The sequence below is a fragment of the Myotis yumanensis genome, unplaced genomic scaffold, assembly GCF_028538775.1.
Source record: "Myotis yumanensis isolate MYYU_CA2020_CCGP unplaced genomic scaffold, mMyoYum1.0.hap1 SCAF_3, whole genome shotgun sequence".
NCBI classification, from domain to species: domain Eukaryota; kingdom Metazoa; phylum Chordata; class Mammalia; order Chiroptera; family Vespertilionidae; genus Myotis; species Myotis yumanensis.
In genome coordinates this window covers 108,253,857-108,273,021 of record NW_027223754.1, presented here as the reverse complement: position 1 = coordinate 108,273,021, position 19,165 = coordinate 108,253,857, and positions in this window count along the sequence as shown.

Below are 19,165 nucleotides of genomic sequence, written 5' to 3'. Positions count from 1 at the left end.
ACCTGGTATATTTCATTCCATTCTCTTCTGGCCTGATGTGTTTCTGTTGAGAAATCAGTTGATAGTCTGATGGTAGATCACTTGTAGATAACGTTCTGTCTCTCTCTGGCTGCCTTCAATATTCTTACTTTCTCATTGGTGTTAGCCAATTTAATTATACTGTGTCTTGGTGACAGTCTTCTTGAGTTCATCTTGTTTGGGACTCTGTGAGGTTATTGGAGTTGTGTGAGTTTTTTTCTTCCCGATATCAGGGAAGTTTTCTGTCATTATTTCTTCAAACATGTTTGCTATTGCTTGCTCAGTTTCCTCTCCTTCCGGTACACTTATTATGCAGATGTTGTTTCATTTCGTGTTGACCCAAAGCTCCCTTAGGCTCTCCTCCTGTTTTTTAAGATTTTTTCCAGTTGCTGCTCTGCTTGGGTATTTTTTTCTACCTTGTCTTCTAGCTCACTGATGTGGCCCTCAGCTTCTTCTAATCTACTGTTGATTCTTTCTATTTTGTTCTGTATTGCAACTATGTTATTGTTCTTTTTTCCTTGGTTCTTTTTCATTTCCTCTTGGTTCTTACACACGTTGTTGAATTTGTCTTCCATCCTTTTCAACGTCCTTATAAGTATTGCTCTGAATTCTTTCTCTGAAAAATTGCTTGCCTCCATTTCATTTTCTTCCACTTTCAGTGATTCCTCTCTTTCTTTTGTATGGGGACTGTTTCTTTGTCTCCTCATTTTCGCTCCTCTCAGGGTGTCTGGTTATGTGACTCACTCTCTACTGCATTGACTTAATGGTACGCAATACAGCTCGACAAAACCCAACACAGAGGGCAGAAAAACACGAATGTATTTATAATACCAATAACTCCAAATAAAGGCGACCACCAGAGAAAAGAGAATTAGGGGAGAGAAAAGAGCACAAAAATTATATTTAGAAAAGGAAAAAAGGTAAGAGAATAGAAAAAAAAGAAGGGGAAAACAATATATGTATATGGGGGAAAACTCCAAAAAACCCAACAACTAATCCAAAAAATGCAAACAACAAACACTCAGAAAAGTAGGAGGGAAGCTGAACCTGAAGAGGCAGAGCTTATTTCCAGAAGTTAAGGTCAAGGAATTGAATGAATGGGGGAATGACCAAGATTCATAAGAAGAAAAGTAAAAAACAAAATACTAATAAAAAGAAAATAAAAGAATAATTGAAAAAATAATTATTAAAAATATATATTATATATATTTATACTAATAATAGAGGAATATGCAAATTGGCTGGGATGCTGTCACATAACAACCAATCAGGACAGGGGCGAGGCCACAGCAGAAAGCTCTCAGCATGCCTACGCTGGGGGTCCAAAGGGCACAGAGAGGAAGGGAGAGCAGATAAACAGTTAGGGGGTTCAGGCTAGGAGGGGAGATCAGATAGGCAGTTAGGGGATCAGGCCAGGAGGGGAGAGCAGATAGGTAGTTAGGGGAATCAGGACAGGAGGGGAGCACACATAGGCAATTAGGGTGATCAAGCAAGGAGGGGAGAGCATATAGGCTGTTAGGGGGATCAGGCCCCGGAGGAGATAGCAAATAGGCAGTTAGGGTGATCAGGCCAGGAGGAAATAGCAAATAGGCAGTTAGGGTGATCAGGCCAGGAGGGAATAGCAAATAGGCAGTTAGGGGAATCAGGCCAGAGGGAATAGCAAAAGGCAGTTAGGGGGATCAGGCCAGAAGGGGAGAGCAGATAGGAAGTTAGGGTGATCAGGCCAGGAGGGGAGAGCAGTTAGGGAGATCAAGCCAGCAGCGGGGGAGCAGTTAGGCAGTTAGGGAGATCAGGCCAGGAGGAGGGGAGAGCAGTTAGGCTGTTAGGGGTATAGGGCCAGGAGGGGAGAACAGTTAGGGCGATCAGCCTGGTAAAGGAGAGCAATTAGGGCCATCAGGCCGGCAGTTGGGGACATCAGGCAAGCAGGCAGATGAGCAGTTAGGATCCAGTGGTTCCAGATTGTGAGAGGGATCCTGGATTGGAGAGGGTGCAGGCTGGGCTGAGGGATTCCCCCCTGCCCCCCACACTTTGTGCATGAATTTCATGAACCGAGATATATATATAAAAAAAAATAAAAATTTCCATTTCTTTAATATATCTATGTGTTCATCTATTTTTGGTAAAGGAGAATAAAGAGCAGATAGTCCTGATTTGGTGATTTAATTTAATTAAGCTATTAATAGAAGAAGAGAACAAGCGAGGAGAGGAAAAAACATAAAATAAAGAAAACAAAAACAAAAAGACAAACTAAGAAACAATCAAACAAACAACAATAAGAAGAAATAGAGAAAGAAAAAAATTTTGGCTAGTGAAGAAAGAGAAAAGAGAAGTGTGCATGAACTTGGAGCAGGGGAGAGGGAATTAGATATATGAGTAGGCCAACAGAGACTACGTTAATAGTAATGCATCAATAAAGCAGATAAAGAAGGTAAAATATTACAGGAAATAAAAGGAAAGGATAGAGAAAAACTAAAGCAGGAATAGGAGAAGAGAAACAGGATGAAAATGGGAAAAGTGAGGAAGAAAATGTTGGCATAAAGAAAAAAAATGAGATAGAGTAAAATAATGATAAAAAAAATAAAAATAGAATGTAAAACACTAATCCAAAAAACTTAAGAAAAATGGTAATAATAAAAATAATAATCCTATCTAATAAAAGAGAAACATGGTAATTAGCGTACGACCGCTACCCTTCCCATTGGCTAATCAGGGTGATATGCAAATTAACTGCCAGCCAAGATGGCGGCCGGCAGCCAGGCAGCTGGAAGCGAACATGAGGCTTGCTTGCTTCAGTGAAGGAGGACTCCAACGTTCCCCACCTGCGGCTGCCGGCCTCTGACTGGCAGTTTGAAATATTGTAACAAATATAGAAGCTAAACAAAACCCCAGAAACCAGCTTTCAGCCGGCCGGGATCTCAGAGCTGGAGATGATACAGTGTTTCAATTATAGAACCGAAACAAACCAGATTCCTGCTTTCAGCAGCAGAGGCCTTGGCCCAGAATTAAAAAAAAAAAGAAAAAAAGGAGCGGTTGGGAGCTTCAGTCACCCACCAGCTTGAAAACAGCCCTCAGCCCTCACCCAGACTGGCCAGGCACCCCAGTGGGGACCCCCACCCTGATCCAAGACACCCTTTAGGGCAAACCAGCCAGCCCCTACCCATGCACCAGGCCTCTATCCTATATAGTAAAAGGGTAATATGCCTCCCGGCACCGGGATCAGCATGACAGGGGGCAGCGCCCAAACCCCCTGATCGCCCTGCGGCTCTGTGTGTGACAGGGTGCAGCGCCCCAACTGCCCCCCCCCCCCCCACGGGCCCTGCTCTGTGTGTGACGGGGTAGAGCCATAACGTCCCCATCAGCCCTGCCCTGAGTGTGACAGTGGCAGCGCCCCAACCCCCTGATGGGCCCTGCTCTGTGCGTGACAGGGGGCGGTGACCCAACTCCCCTATCGGCCCTACTCTGTGCGTGACAGGGGGGAGCTCCCCAACCCCCTGATGGGCCCTGCTCTGTGCATGACAGGGGTTGGCGCCGCAACCTCCCCATCGACCCTGCCTTGAGTGTGACAGGGGGCGGTGCCCCAACCCCCAATTGGCCCTACCCTGAGCGTGACTGAGGGTGGCATCGCAACCTCCCAATCCGCCCTGCTCTGTGCATGACAGGGGGCGGCGCCCCAACTCCCCAATCGGCCCTGCTCTGAGCCCGACCAGGGGCTACACCTAGGGATTGGGCCTGCCCTCTGCCACCCGGGAGCAGGCCTAAGCCAGCAGGTCGTTATCTCCCGAGGGGTCCCAGACTGTGAGAGGGCACAGGCCGGGCTGAGGGACCCCCCCTCCCCTCCGAGTGCACAAATTTTTGTGCACCGGGCCTCTAGTATAATAATAAAAATAAAATAAAGTGAAAAACAATTTTTAGTTTCTTAAGTAAAAGATAACAAATAAAAAAGTGAAGTAGTGAAGTTCATTTGTTTCAGCGGAGCTTCAATGTTCCATGGTGGCAGGTTTAAGATCCCTCTCTACTGTTCTGCCTGCCACATCTCAGTTTCTTGTCAGGTAGTCAGCACAGTGTGGAAATTCCCAGTGATTCACTGGTCCTCTGTGTCATAAGCCACAACCTTGGTTTCAAGCAGGTGGAATCAATATGCCCATTTTGTTTTTCTGCCTGCTTTCAGTCATATTTACACAAGCTTCTATTTCTGAAAGCCCCTAGGTCAGTGGTTCTCAACCTTCTTGCCCTTTAAATACAGTTCCTCATGTTGTGACCCAACCATAAAATTATTTTCGTTGCTACTTCATAACTGTAATGTTGCTACTGTTATGAATCGTAATGTAAATATCTGATATGCAGGATGGTCTTAGGCGACTCCTGTGAAAGGGTCGTTCGACCACCAAAGGGGTCGCGACCCACAGGTTAAGAACCGCTGTCCTAGGTGGTGGTGTTTCTGTATTAGTTTCAGGGACCAAATGGCCCCTCAACCCAATGCCTCAGGGCTCCCTGGGGGTATTTAGAATCTTCCTTTTCCTGCTGTGCTCAAGACTGGGTGTGGCTGCACTGCTCTGTGGGAGCCTGGTCTTCAGGAGAAAAATGTCTGTCAGGATTGGAGGGATGGACTGTCCCAGAGCTGGCTCCCTGCTCATCTCTCCCTATTCTGCTCTGCAGTTTTCACCAAAAACCACCTTCCCCTGCAGTCTAAGTGAGTGTTTTTTAATTGAAAGATCCTATGCACTGAGTTTAGCAAGTAAAAGCAAGGAAGTTGTAAAGACAGAGCAACTGCGCTGCCTCACACCTTTCTTCCCTCAGCACTGTGTGGCTGGTATAGAACTTCAGGCTGCCCTCCTGGGCTCAGTCTCCCATGGCTGTGGTCTTAGATCTAGAGTCCCCTGCTGCCAGCAGCCCTGTAGACCCCCTTCCACATTCGAGGGCTACACTGACCCCAAGGGATGTGGATTTGGTGCAGTGCAGTCTCCCTCTGAGACTCTAGTCCCTGTTGCACATGTTTCTCCCTCCAGCCCAGATCCCTGATCCCACCTCTCTCCAGATGACCTCTGGCCTATCCATCCATGGATTGTCTCACCAGCTGTGTTTAATTCACTAATTCTGGGTGGATGTTATTCAATTCAGCTGTTCCTTCTATCTGCGCTGTGAGAAGGCTCAGGACCCGTCTGTCGAGTTGCCGCCACCTTGTCTCCCCCTGGACAAACTTTTTAGGTGCCCATGGCTGAGGAGGCTGGAGTCTCAGTGTTCATGGGTTCACAGCCAAGGTAGCTGGTCCCTGGGCATTGTGGCTGTAGGGTTCCAGGTCGTATCTGATGTCTCCCTGGGTGAAGGCAAGGCCGGGCTTCTAATCACAGCCGCTCTCCCCTTCAAGATGGCATGGTCTCTGCGGCAGAGCCGGCCATCCTGGGATAGATTTGAGCAGTAGTAGAAGCTGCCCGACCAGGGGTGCCTGGTTCGCCAGTCCCCAACAGTCCTGTGGAATATAACTGTCCCTCACTCACAAATACACACACTCCCCACACATCCACATACTCTCTTTTTCCTCTCTTACTCACTCACACTATCTTGATCACTGTTGTCTTGTTGGCCGCCATCTTGGATCTCTAATTAACCTCTTATATTTTTCTTAACATCTTGCCCCTTTTTCTCCTTGAATCAAAGCCCAGGGCTCTCCTGGTGTCCCCAGTAGTGACAAAGGGTTCTACTGAGGTACATTATACCAATATTAGACTACAGGAGATTAAAAGTAACATAAACTCATTTTCACCCAAACAGACTTAATGAAAGCTCAGTACTACCTGAAGTTGGAATTCTGGTGCTTGGAACAATTGTCAATGGGAGAAAAAGAACCCCAAATTCAGCAAACCCAAAAGCACACTTTGATTGTTTGACAACATAAGCAAACTACTGATAAAAGTGTCCAGCATTTCTTTTCTTTTCAGAGTGAGGACTGGGAAACCAGAGAAGTAAGTCAAGAGGTGAGGGCAGCAGAGCCACCTGGCAGGGGCACCTGAGACGGCTCAGCATCTCTGCCACTTGGGGTGCAATTCAAGACATCGTGCCTTTGATTTCTAAGCTCTTGCTCTGGGCTCTGCATTGGGTTGGTAACCTGAGTGAGGTCCCTCCCTCTGCACTTTGGGACCCAGCATGTGATCAGGCGGGGCTCTTGGGCTAATGGTTTGTATTTCAGGGGTGGGGACTTTCAGACAGGGCAATTTTGGCAGGCAGCCCAGATTCTGGAATGTGTGTGCTCTGCCTGGCTACTAGTGTAGCATCAGGTTCCATGTGAGTGCAGAGAACAATGGGCATGGGCTCCAGGGCTAATTAGGTGCATGAAGGTCTGGGGGTGGGGCGGGGGGCGGGGAGCTCTTTCTCAGGGTGTATGCTTGGCTGGGCCACTGGTGTCACTGCCCCTGCCTCTGGGGAGCTTGTTTGAAGCCTTGCGGGCTTCAGGAGCCCCACAGGCACAATGGCATATCATGGAACTGGAGTCAGATGGCAGGAATCAGACTTGTGACTCGTGTCACATGGGTGGCCCATGGTGACATTGAATCAGGAAATGGTCTGTGCAAAGCCATCGTGTTTCTTTTGGCACACTTGTATGCCTGCTTGTGAATAACTGTAGGAGCAGACACACATTCCTGCCTCAGGACCAGCTGTGCTTGGATCTGACGACTCTGAGTACTCAGACTATTTAATTTTTTTTACAGAGGGAAAATTGCTCTTTCTATATCAATGTGCTTAGTATTTCAGAGGGGCTGGGTGGTTGGCTGAGATGAAGGCCAGGCTGTGGAAGGCTTCAGTGTTCATGAAACATGAGCCAAAATCTTGGGGAGAAATGTCCCCCACTGGAGTCAGTGGAATCTTAGGTTTGAGAGACTCAAAAAGTCTTAAATATTTGACAAGGGGAAAAATAATGATTTTGCATCCAGGGTGATCTAACTCAACTCAGGATAATTCAGATTAAATAAAGTTAAATCAAGAATGTTATTTATTTAATGAATATATTTACATTAGGAATCAATAATAAAAGCATAATTTGCTAATTAGACCAGACAGCTGAACTACCTTCCGGATGTCCTTCTGGACAACCTTCTGGATGAAGCCGGGGCTGTGAGGGCCAAGGCAGCCGCCAGCTGCGAAGGCCAAGCCCCTTGCATGAATTTCATGAATTGGGCCTCTAGTCTTCTAATAAGAAGCTGTCCCTAGAGGCTATGAAACTTAAGCGGAGGTTCAACTTACATCTTTTAAGGTTTAGGAAATGAGTGTCAGCTGAATTCTCACCTTCCATGCCTCTTTAGTTTGGATGGAAGACATGGGAGAAGCCTTAGAAGGCATGAATGAATTTTTTTAAAAAATCTGGTGTTAGCGCAAAACCTAACTTCTTTTCTTCTGTAGTATTCTTATACCTGATCCCAAATAACTTTTTCTCTCTCATCAAGTGGGTCCCTCAATATTTAAGACTTAGATTCTACTTTGGACAGCCTCAATTGGGCTAGAGTTGAAGAAATAGACATTTAAAATATTTCCACTCAAAGTTCTTCAAAACAAAAAAAATTAACATTGATGATTGTTTTTCACAAGGATGGGAGAACTTTGGTTCTCCCATCAATGCTTATTAATGAATCTGGAAAGTTCTGCTCATTGCAGATCCTTGCTTCTCAAAGTGTGGTAATTTTATCTATAGCATGGACCTCACCCGGGAGTAGGTTAGAATGCCCAGACTCCAACTTAGACAGATCCCCAGGGAACTTGTGAAAAACAGATCATGGGAATAAATAGGCACCTCTGTGTCTTAAATCTAAAATTCTCTCTTCTCTGCTCTCTCTATCACATTCTGCCCCTGCCCCCATTTGAACTGTTAGTCCACAGAGACACACTGGACCATCCTTAGGACACCTGGAGTTTTCTCTATATGAAGCATGTGAGCTGATTTGATATTTGGAGACCTTCCTGTTAATAGTATTATAATAAGACATTCTCTTAAACAAAATTCGACAATTATTAACATGTTTAAACAAAAAACAATATTTACTAAGGCATTCTTTCTGAGGCTTAACACAGCCTGTGGAGAGGGTAGGGTAGGAGTGAGGAGATAACTCTACCTGTAGCTCAAGGTAACATCAAAACTAGAAGTTTAAGTAAAAAAAAACCCTCTGTCTTAGAAGCTGGAAATGGAAATTGTTTTACACGTACAATTGGTCAGTGTTAACTTGTCGGTGAAGTGACTCCATTCAAGTAATAAGAGGCTGTGCCCAGTAGCAGAGATTGTCTCTACCCCTGGTTCTGTGCCAAACACCCTCTAATCAAGGATGGGGAACACTTGAACAAACAGGGCTGTTTCAGCTCCCCAGGACTGTGACGACAGGGACCATAGGATTTGTGGCCACTGTGTCCTCACTGTCTGGCACAAAACTTGATCAATGAACCACAGCAATATTTTCAACTTGTGTCTGGGGCTAAAAATGTCTCAATCTTTGGAAGCTATGAATGTTCATTTGGCAGGATAGATGCAGCCCTCGAAGCATGTGATTTCTTTTTTTGTTACAAGCAGATGTTCAGAGGGGATGTGCAGATACTGAGTATGACTTGTAGAAACCCTGGAAGCCTGAACCTAGGGTCTCCTGAACCTTCTGGACAAGGGATCTGTGAGAATTCATTTTTTTTTTTTTTTAGTGTGTGGTGGTAGACATAGCCTGTACTTTGTATATATTTTATTTTTTACAGAGAGGAAGGAAGAAGGATAGAGAGTTAGAAACATCGATGAGAGAGAAACATTGAATAGCTGCCTCCTGCACACCCCCTACTGGGGATGTGCCCGAAACCAAGGTACATGCCCTTGACCGGAATCGAACCTGGGACCCTTCAGTCTGCAGGCCAACGCTCTATCTGCTGAGCCAAACCAGGTAGGGCTGTGAGAATTCTTACAACTTGGCTCATTTATTCAATATTCTTTTCCTGCCATCTGCAAAGTGTATGTGAGCTGGGGCTGCACATGCTCTGGTGAAGAGTTGAAATACAGCTTCTGACCCCCATGAGCTCCCAGTTCAGCTGGGACTCATGTGTTTAAATAATGACACCATTAAAAAAACACACAAAAGAACCAGAAGTATATGGAAGGCACTATTGCCAAGTGCAGAGGAAGGAGCTTCCTGAGATGAGGATGGGAGGACATGGTTGGTGTCAGGGCCATAATCCCATCACAGACATTGTTTCTCAAGAATCAGAAACAATCTCAGGGTGACAACAGCTTAACAAGAGTTTTACATGTGCTAATTCATTTATTCTTCATAAAAACTGGTGTATTATCCCATTTTCCAGGTTTAGAAACTGAGGATTGAGAGGTAAGGTAACTGTGAAACTGGTAAGTGGAGAGCAGGGCTTAAATGGAGGAGTGTCACTCCAGGCCCTTTGTTCCTAAGCATAAGGCCAGACTTTTGCCCAGGCACAGGGAAAGGGCTGATGATAGGCAGGGGCTTGTTCCTCTCTAGGTGACAGTTATTGAAGGATTTTTTTTATTGTGGTAAAATGTACATAGCATAAAATTGAACCATTTTAACCATTTTTAAGTGTACAGTTCAATGACATTAAGTACATTCACATTGTTGTACAACCATCACCACCATCATTTCCAGAATGTTCTTATCTTTGCAAATGGAAATTCTGTCCCATTAAATACCAATTCCTCACCCTCCTGGCCAAGTCCCTGGCAACCACCATTCTACTTTCTGTCTCCATGAACTGGACTGCTCTGGGTGCCTCGTATAAGTAGAATCATGCAGTATTTGTCCTTTTGTGACTGGCTTATTTCACTTAGTATAATGTCCTCAAAGTCCATCCATGTTGTGGCATGTAACAGGCTTTCCTTCCTTTTTTCAGTCTGAAGATTATGCCATTACTAGAGGCCTGGTGCATGAAATTCGTGCACTGGGGGTGGGGGGGCCCTCAGCCCAGCCTGCTCCCTATCATAGTCTGGGAGCCCTCAGGGGATGTCCACTGATGGCTTAAGGGAGTGGGGAGCGGGCCTAAGCAGCAGTCTGGCCTCCCTTTGCGGGAGGTGATCAGCAGGCCAATTGGAATGGCGCAGGCAGCGAGTGGCTGGCCCCGCCCCCAATTGCGCCACAGCCACTGGTGGTCTCCCTCTGTGGAGGCAACCCCAGCAGGCCTATCTGGGGACAGTGCTGGGCAGCCCTGCCCCGAATCGCCCTACCACCGCTGCTGCCCGTGGCTTCTCTCTGTGGGAGGTGACCAGGTGGGTGATCAGGGGATGGTGCCAGCCCCCATTGCCCCTCCGCCACTGGTTGCTGCTCCCCCCCACCTCATCACCATCCCCTCCCTCTGCCTGCTGGCATGCCTGGAGACACCTGTTTGCTGGCCCCACCCTCCACTGACCAGTTGTTCCACCGTTTGGTCGATTTGCATATTACACTTTTATTATATAGGATATGTATAGACCACATTTTGTATATCCCTTCTTCTGATGGTAGATATTGCCTTGCTGCCATCTTTTGGTTACTGTGAATTGAGGGATTTTAATCTGGGGAATGATTTAGTGAAATTTACATTTTATTTTTTAATGTAATTTTATTTTTTGTTAATCCTCATCCGAGTATGTTTTTACATTGATTTTTAGAGAGAGTGGGAGGAAGGGAGAGAGAGAAACATCAATGTGAAAGAGACACATAGATTGATTGCCTCCTGCACACACCCAGACCTGGGGCCGGGGATTGAGCCTGCAACAGAGGTACATGCCCTTGACCAGAATCGAACCTAGGACCCTTTGGTCCATGGGTTGACACTCTATCCACTGACCAAACCAGCTAGGGCAAGATTTACATTTTAGAGGTAAAGAGGGAACATCTCTGATTGCAAGGCTAGGTTGAAAAAGCAGAAGCCATGTCTCCCTCACATTCACAACTCTGGGCACAGTGCCTGGCATATAGTAAGGTCTTGCTGAATGAACTAGTGACTCTACTTGCAAAAGTCTCTTTATACCTAAGAACTGAATTAAAGGAAATGAAATGGAAACAAAATAAAATGTTATTCCTGAAAGTACATAGAAGCTATAAAGCCAACACACAGGCCAGTTATTGTCCTCACTATTTTCTCTACGTTTATGATAACCTTGAGTGCATTGTTTCTGAATTCAGAGTCCAACTGATATATCTGTGCAGCTTCATTAATGCATTCTCATTCTCTCTTCACAATTCCTGCCATCCAGAAATTTCAAAAGTTACCTTAATTATTCAAGTGAGTTTATATAAAATATTTGGGAGTTAAATTTGCAGAAAGGATGCTTTTCCTCCAGCTTGAAAGGTATCTGCGTCTCAGGTGGATCTGTGTCTTGGTTACCTGAGTATTTCATTTGAGTCTATAAAGATTAGAAATCCCAATTACATTAAAATATTCTGTTGTGCCTGGCAGGGTGGCTCAGTTGGTTGGAGTGTTGTCTTGTACCCCCAAAAGAGTTTGCGGTTTCAATTCCCAGTCAGGGCATATACCCAGGGTGAGAGTTTATCTCTGGTCGGGCACTCAGGGAAGGCAACCAATTGATGTTTCTCTCACACCAATTTTTTTGTTTGTTTGTTTGTTTTCTCTCTCTCCCCTTTCTTCTAAAATCAGTGAACATATTCTTGAGAGAGGATTGAAAAATAAATTCTTTTGTGAAAAGTTGCAAGCACACAAATGTGGGGGAATAGAGCATAATGCGCATTTATATCCACCACCCAGATTTAACAGTTATTGATATCTTGCTGCTCTGGTTAAACCATCTATTTATAATTTTTTAATTTAAGATATTTAAAAAATATCTGTGCCATTAAGTTATTCCTGCAGGCTTCAGACTGTATCTTTGAAAAGTATGGCATTTCCTTTTATAGTCGAAATGTCATTTGCATACTTAAAATTAGTATTATTTGCATAACCAAATTTCTGTAATTGTCCTAGAAATGTGTTCTTACACAATTCAATTGAGGCTGCATGTCTTAGTGCAGGTTGCTATATCAAAATAGTAGGCTTAAATAAGAAACATTTATTTTTCACAGTTCTGGAGGCTGAAGGTCCAAGATTATGGTGCTGACAAATTTGGTGTCTGGTGAGACTCTCTTCCTGGATTTGCAGAGAGCTGCCTCCTTGCCATGTCCTCACATGGTGGAGAGAGAGGGGGCTCTGGTATCCTCTTCTAATAAGTGTTCTAAACCATCATGGGGCTCCCCACTTATGACCTCATCTAAACCCAATTACCTCTCAAAGGTCCCATCTCCTAAGACAATCACATTGGGAATTAGGGCTTCTACATATACATTTTGGGGGACACAAACATTCAGTCCATACCACTCCATAAATATATCACTCATTGAATCCTATATAATAAAGAGGTAATATGCAAACTGACTGTCATGCCCGTGCACAAGATGTCCGCCCCCATGTGGTCAAAGATGGCCGCCCCTATGTGGTCACAAGATGGCCACCACAAGATGGCCGGCAGGGGAGGGCAGTTGGGGGCGACCAGGCCTGCAGGGAGGGCAGTTGGGGGTGACCAGGCCTGCAGGGAGGGCAGTTGGGGGTGACCAGGCCGGCAGGGGAGGGCAGTTGGGGGTGACCAGGCCTGAAGGGGAGGGCAGTTGGGGGGGACCAGGCCTGCAGGGAGGGCAGTTGGGGGCGACCAGGCCTGCAGGGGAGGGCAGTTGGGGGGGACCAGGCCTGAAGGGGAGGGCAGTTGGGGGCGACCAGGCCTGCAGGGGAGGGCAGTTGGGGGCGACCAGGCCTGCAGGGAGGGCAGTTGGGGGTGACCAGGCCTGCAGGGAGGGCAGTTGGGGGCGACCAGGCCTGCAGGGGAGGGCAGTTGGGGGCGACCAGGCCTGCAGGGGAGGGCAGTTGGGGGCGACCAGGCCTGCAGGGAGGGCAGTTGGGGGCGACCAGGCCTGCAGGGAGGGCAGTTAGGGGCGACCAGGCCAGCAGGGGAGGGTTGAAGAAATGTTATTGCTGCAGAAATGGGGTCAGTTGTCCTGTAGAAGATCTCACATTCTGGATTTGTCTGTTAGCTTCCTTGTTTAATCATTGAACTTGTTTCTATAAATGGAGGTGAGCTCTCAAGGGGTTGATGAGGTTCAGGCTCATCCTTTTCTGGGAGGAGTATTTCATAGATGGTTCTATCTGTTTCCTGTGGCCTATAATGGAGGCCCACAACATCTGGTTGCCCCACCTTAATGCTGCTCAGAATCATTATGGATTCAGAGAAATCTTTAAAAATATATAGCAAAAAATAATTTTTCTTCTTATTCCAAACGTAAGACATTAATTGTAAAATATTTACAACATACAGATAAGCAAAAGAAATAAACCATCTTAAAGTCCTACTTTAGATAAATGGTATTAAAATTTTGATCTAGATCCTTCTAGTATTGCTTAATAATATAGAATAAATCATAATCATGCTTCCACTTACTGTGAATATTTTTTCTTTCTTAAAATATTCTTTTATAGCATCACTGGCTGTCTAGTCCTTGTGTGGTGCAGTCAGAATTTAATTGACTTTTGTACACTTCATGAAAATCTCAAAGCCACAGTCCAAATGGTCGTTTAGATTTGGTCCTAAACCACTCTGAGAGCAAGTGATGGTTGCCCATCTACCTGCTTCCTGGAATGCTCCTCCTCTCTTCTGGGGGTGAAGGGTTGGGAGTTGTGAAGGCTTGGGGTTATGGTAGTAGGTGTGCAGGTGGGGTGAGGGAAGAGGGCTCCAGACTGGGTGCCAGTTGAGAGTCTTCCTGAAGTGTTGAAATATATCTTCTGTGTCTTACCAAATACCGTGCCATGTCCTGGTGTTTGACATCCAGTTGCACAGTCTAATGGCTGATTTTATTTCCCCCCTCCTTGTGGTCAGGGACCAGAACCAGCAGCTTCAAGGGTTCTTGGAAGCCTCTTAGTAATACAGGATCTCAGGCACCCCCAGGAGGAAAGGGCGAGATTCATGTTCTAAAGCACTTTTACTCAGCAAATGCCTGGAAAGCTGGTCCATCATGAGGTTCACATGGGATGAACATGCTCAAGGCAGGTGTGGAGGAAGTCTGAGTGACCAGCCACCTGGCCTTTCTTTCTAAGGAAGAATAAAGCCATGCTAGGCCGTGTGGAGGCAACCCGGCAGGGGTCTGGGTCTGCAGTACAGGTTTGTCTTGATGACTATGAGATGTTAGTTACAAGGGGCCCAATCTTTGGTTTCCTCCTCAGTGTGATAAAACCATATATTTTTTTAATTTCATAGGGGATAGTCTGTGGCTTAAATAAAATCAGGCACATGAAGCACTTAGCACAGTGCCTGGCACATGGTAAGTGCTCCATCAGCTATTTTTTTTTAAATGAAGAGGTGTAGAGAGCAATGGTTAACTGATAAATATTACTTTGGGAAATACCAAGTTGTTGAACTTTTTCCTCCCAACTTCAGCTGCAAAGAAGGCAGCAATCACCTTAGCTGTAAACCATTTTAGATAGAATGCATCCACGTTATGTTCAGAACAACCACTCCCTAGGATCATATGCTGACTTATTCTTTTACCCAACTGAGAAACAAAACAAAACAATTCAACCTCCCCCCACTCTTTTAAAAAAAAGTCTTTCTCCTCAATACAGACTGAGGCTTAAATATTCTTTAATTCGAAAGAGACTGTATTTACAAGGAAACTTCATCTTTAAAAAGATCTGTCTTATTCAGTTATATAGTTTTCTAAGAGAGGCACAACAAAATGGCCATAAGTTATGCAGTTGACCCCACTTTTTGAAATAAATGAAGTAAACTGCTACCAAATGTAGTATGGACTTTTTCAAACCCCTAAAATACATATTTGTAAAACAAGCTTTGGTGGCATGGAGAACATGGTGATAGAAGCTTAGCACATGATAACATGTTTCTTAAAGATGGATCTTCTGACAATTAAAAGTTGGATTCTTGTTCTGCAATCTAGCCCAAATGAGAAAAATACTTTCCATGGTTAAGTTCTCTCCTACTTGAGGAAAGCACACTATTTTGGGGGCATTATTTAGCTCCAGTGAAAGTAATCATAAATTGCCATCATAGAAATAAGTGTACCTGGTATGAACAACCCCTACAGTCTAGGCATTTTCTTAAGTAGGTGAAGGATCACCCTAAATTATTTTAACTTCAGGAAGTGGGAGTGTTCCTGATCACGTTTGTGACACTGCTCCTCCTGAGATTTTTTCCTACTTCGAGTTGCTGATGAGAATCTGGCATTTTCATTGTGACTCTGGTTCCAAGTCATTATTAAGTAGATTTGCTAACTACTAATGTAATTTTGCTAACTACTAATACTGTTCAGAGTCCACTCTTTACGTCTTTCAGTGGGGGCCCATCTACAGCTTTCTTGTGGTCACTGAGGGGAGGAGGACAGTCTGTGTCACCATGTAGATGGGATTCAGAATCTGTATTCCAGGTTAAGAAGCCTAAACCTATAACTTACCTGCTTGGAACATGTGGCAGAATCAGTAAGTATATACATTTCTAGAACACATAGGAATGGTTTATTTCTATATAATCTGTTGCAGAATTTATGTTAGTAAGTCAGAAAGCACAATAATGTGATTATACTCATGTCCTAATTAATTCATACTTTTACATTTTCAAATATTATTAGGTCCACACTAACCCACAAACTAGGTATTTTCCCATTCTTAACTTACCTATTTGTTAAAAATCACTATTTCCTGATTATTTTGCATAATTTTAGCATTTCTTTTGTTTTTCAAGGCTAACAATTCAAACTAAGTTGCTCATCACCACATTCCAATTCCTTCACATCCTAGGAATACCCCCTCAAAGAAAAGATAGCATGTATGCAATTTCCTTTAAACCCAGGGCTTGATTCTCATTGGTGTTATACACATTTCTCCTAACTTGCAGACTCATGAGACATGAGCCAATGTTTCTTTCCTAAGGACAGCATCTGCTATTCTTTTACCCCTCTTTTCTCTGAGTGACTTTTATTTATTTTCACAATCAATTTGTGTTCTTCACTGTCACACACTTAGAAATATTGAGAAATAACTCTAAAACATTTGCTTAAGCCTCAGGAAGTGAGTGCAGAGAGGATGCACGCACATGCTATCTTTCTTTGGAGCTGAGTCCACAGCAGAGTGTTGATGGTGCCATGTCTTCAGGGGCTGCCCTTCTGGAGGTCCTTCCTGATGGTTGTCTAACTGGCAGCTTAGTCTGAGGAACCTGGAAAGATGAATTTTTGTGTGTGAATATCACTCAGCCACAAAAATGTTTGTTTTGGGGATTTATAATGAAAGCCAGGATCTGGAGAAAGTCACTATTTTATTTTTAGACTACCTAGTTACAAAACAGAGCCACTTTAGCCTTGGTGATTTTTCATGTTGGTAATAATGCTTCAGGTACAAAAGGCCCCACACTTTTTTTTTTTTATTGTGGTAAAATATATATAACATAAAATTTACTATTTTAACCATATTTAAATATTCAGTTCAGGGACATTAAGTGCATTCACATTGTCGTGCAACCGTCCTTATCATTCAATTCTAGAACTTCCCAAAATGAAACTTTGTCCCCACTTTTCTACTTTCTGTCTCTATGAATATGACTAGTTTGGGGACCTCATATAAGTGCAATCATACAGTGTTTGTCTTTTTGTTACTGGCTTATTTGACTTAATATAATGTCCTCTAGGTTTATCATATTGTAGCATGTGTCAAACTTTCCTTTATTTTTAGTGCTAATATTATAATATTATTGCACATTATAATTTATGTAACATAAATAAATAATATCTCTCTATATAAAAGGCTAAGTGTCCGTCCATCTGACCGGTAGTTATGACACACACTGACAACCAGGGAGCAGATGCTCAATGCTGGAGCTGCCATGATGTGCACTGGCCATTTAAAAATAAATGGCAAACCATGGTGCTGACAAACCAACACTTGGCTTCCCCCAAGTGGGACACAGGCCCCGTCACTACCCCAGAGCAACACTCCACCAAATCGCAGCCAATGCTGCCAAGACCCCATGGCACAAAATGTGGCCCACAGCCCAGCCCAGCCCAGAAACAGTCACTGTGGGCACCGGGTAATGACGTCATGTAGCAACGCCAGGCTTCCTCTCCCTAGCAACTAGTCTCCTTGGAGTTTTTTCAGCCCAGGAATCTTACTTGGTTTATAGCCAGGTGCAAACATTTTACACGTTAACCAAAAGTTTGTGAAGCATTTTCCCGTGCCTCATCTCATTTGATCCTCACAGAAGTCCTGGAATAGGTAGATAGGAGACTTGGTAGAATCCTATTTTCTTTTCATTAGCAAGACACGAATAGCGATATTAAAATATTTCTTCTAATTAATTTATTTTCTATGTGCATGAATCCATGCACTGGGACACTAGTAATATATATATATATAATATCATAATATTCCATTGTATGTATATAAAACATTTTATTTATCCATTCATCAGTACATGGACACTAGGGTTGGGTCTACCGTTTGGCTTTTGTGAACAATGCTGCTGTGAACACAGGTGTACTAATATCTGTTTAAATTCCTGATTTCTTTGCCTTTGCATATATACTCAGCGCTGGGATTTCTGGATCATGTAGTAACTCTATTATTATATTTTTGAGGAAAGTCCACACACTTTTCCACAGTGACTGCACCATTTTACATTTCCACCAAAGAGTGCACAAGGGTTCTAATTTCTTCACATCCTTATCATCACTTGTTTTCTGTATTGTTTTCTTTAATAATAGCCATCGTAGTGGGTGTGAAGTGGTATCTCATTGTGGTTTTGATTTGCATTTCCCTAATGACTAGTGATACTGAGCATCTTTTCATGTGCTTGTTGGCCATTTGTCTATTTTGGAGCAATGTTCTTTGCTCATTTTTGAGTCAGGTTGTTTGACTTTATTTATTTACTCACTCACTCATTCATTCATTCATTCAGTTGTTAGGCCTTTGCTTTTGCAGACCAGAAGGAGAGGGAAACAAATCAGTGAGTCAATCAGTATCTCCTAATCTTTATGAGTGCAAAACTGTTTAAGCTGGTGTTCACTTCTGTTCACATAGCAATGCCTATCACAGCTTCCAGTTAACAAGAGTTGATATTTTCTTGTAGCTAAGTCACCTGGAACTTACCAAGAAAATTACATGGGGTGTAAACCAAATTGAAGGAAGCCAGGAAGCAAACGAGTCTCCACATAAATCAGCTTTCCAGCTTTCTGATCAGAAAACTCCTCTTTCCCCTGGCACAAAAACCTTCTGGGTCCTAACTTTATTCTTCAGATACAATCTAACTTTAGGAAGAAAGTAGTGTCTCTGGAACAAAATACACTCTGGCACTTCCAGATAAAAGCTTACATTCTTTTCTTTCTTCCTCCTCTCCTTCTTCTTCTTTTTTTTTTTTTTTAAAAAAAAAACATTTCTTTGAAACTGGGGACTTAAGATGATTTAAACTCATGTAAAGCCATCGTTAACATCACTCTTCTTCTACTACTATTCGGACCTTTACTCCTTACCGCTCTCTAAACACAGATAATTGCCATGGTAACCTCAGTGTTCCGGACTCTCATACATACACTTGCACCTTCCTTAAAGAAACACAGAACACAACAGTGTAGAATTAAACCAGTAAATCACTTGAATGTTTTTTATTTGTTGTTACATAGTTGTCAGACTTTTGAGAAGAGCTGGACATTGTCATCTGCTGCCGATTGTACTTGGAAAAAGGAGATATTTGACCAGGCCCTTTGACATCCTGCCAGAAAATAAGGTCTTGTTTGTAACATGGTGTAAGGAATGACTGATGGGTTTCTAGATTGCTAGTGTTAGAAGAATTTCACAGAAGAAAATGTCATTAAGAGCGCAAAGTGCTGAATAGTATAGATTTTTATATGACACATTCACTGGGCCAAATCTCTTCAGTGAAATAAAAGTTATGATTACCCTAAAGTTGGTAAAAGTCTGAGCAAACATGCTTTTTTGGTAGTCTCTAATTTTATCTTTGCTTGTTTTTGGAAACATGCACAACAATTTTGTTGTGCCTTTAGTCTTTCTTTTTTCTTGGCTATGTAAACAAGTATTTTATTGCCCTATGAATACGGCATGAGTGGTTAACAGAATGAAACCCATATGACAC